We start from the raw sequence: 1,590 nt of genomic DNA, 5'->3' as shown, positions 1-1,590 counted from the left end.
GTATTAATTTCACATGCAGCTTTATTAATGATTTTAGACTGCTCTGCAAGTTGCTGGAAGAGAAAATGCTAAAATAAATATTACAGGGGTAATTGACCACTTTTGAGTTGGACTTGAGGCTCTGGGAGAAAACCCATGCATAGTACTGTTAAGACAGGTCAAATGTCCATCACTGGGGATGTAACTGACACATCTTGTGTGTCTGTATCACTCTATGTATTCACATCTGAAATGAGTTTGCTCCCAACATTATTTCTGAAGATTAGCGACTTTGGCTTTAGTTCGCTTGTTTCACTCCTCTGTGATATTTTTTGGTAAAACACAACAAAAAAAAATATATAGTGCACTGTTATCATTCTATTCTTTTCTCCCCACCAATAACTTGCTATTCATAATAAAGACACAATAAACATCAGGATGAATGTTTTCTGATGCGCAGGTTCACAGATCTCCTACAGTAAAGACACGGAAGCGAAATGTGTGTATTAGACCACAACGCCTTTAACATTGCTAGATGTTGTCATGCTGTTCTTCAAGGCAACTAAGATTGCTTTGAAATTCCCCTCAGAATTAAATACAATAAATTTGCATAAAGATGCTGCATTGGTCTCAGTGAGTTGAGCATCATCAGAAATTTCTCTGCAGTTAAGCTATCACCCCTGAGCTATCTTTCTGGTTCTAGTTAAAGCATTTTTAAATTATATATAGCAGTATCTGCTAAAGAGCTCTGATTTAAAGATAAAAAATTTATTTGGTTTTATAAGAAGCAACCCTTATGAGGCTCTGAAAATGTAAAAAATATTTCCCTTGAATTTACTGACAACTGGCCTAAAACAGATTACCAATATCAAAGTTAAGCTATGTTCCAGAGGGAGGTTGTTCTTCACTTTCAATGGTGATGAATTAAAAGAGCAAGAATAAGACCTGGATGTCCTCAGTACCAGAGCACTTTTATAGTATGTGCAAGGCCATGGGTTCAGTCCCTAGCACTACAAAAGTAATATAAGCAATGATGTAATCATCTTTGTCAGTATCGTGTCTGAAGTAAAATTTGTGTAAATCTAGTAATTAATAACCATTGTAACTTCTATATTACAGATGAATAATTTGTCATGCATAAAGATAAATAGTTTACTCAAAATTACACAGAGGAGGAATCCAGAACTGCAGTCCATAAACATTTCAAAAAACCGCCGCTTTCTTTGCTTCCTGGCAGCAATATGCTTCCTTCGACAGATAACAATTTAGAATTTGATAACAGTTTAGAAATTTTTACTGAACAAGTAAAATAAATTATAACTTTAAAACTAAATTAAATAAGTGACATTAAATTTAAAATAATATAAATTATGTAAATAAAGAGAAACTTTAAAAATAAGAAACCTAGAAAGAAAAGTCATTTTATTCTGTCAATTTTCTCAGCAGCTGGACAAGTACAAGATTTCCCTTAGCTCAGAAAACAAATGAAGTTGTTCAGCGTTCTCTCAAGGTCATAACAGAAACACACAAGAAGCTGTGATCACTTCATACTCAACTATCCACAAACAAAACTCTAGGAGATTTATTGAGAATAACTTCAAAGACATTCAT

The sequence above is a fragment of the Mus caroli genome, unplaced genomic scaffold, assembly GCF_978045245.1.
Source record: "Mus caroli unplaced genomic scaffold, Mus_caroli_1 scaffold_14, whole genome shotgun sequence".
NCBI classification, from domain to species: domain Eukaryota; kingdom Metazoa; phylum Chordata; class Mammalia; order Rodentia; family Muridae; genus Mus; species Mus caroli.
Note: the sequence above shows the minus strand (reverse complement) of the source record.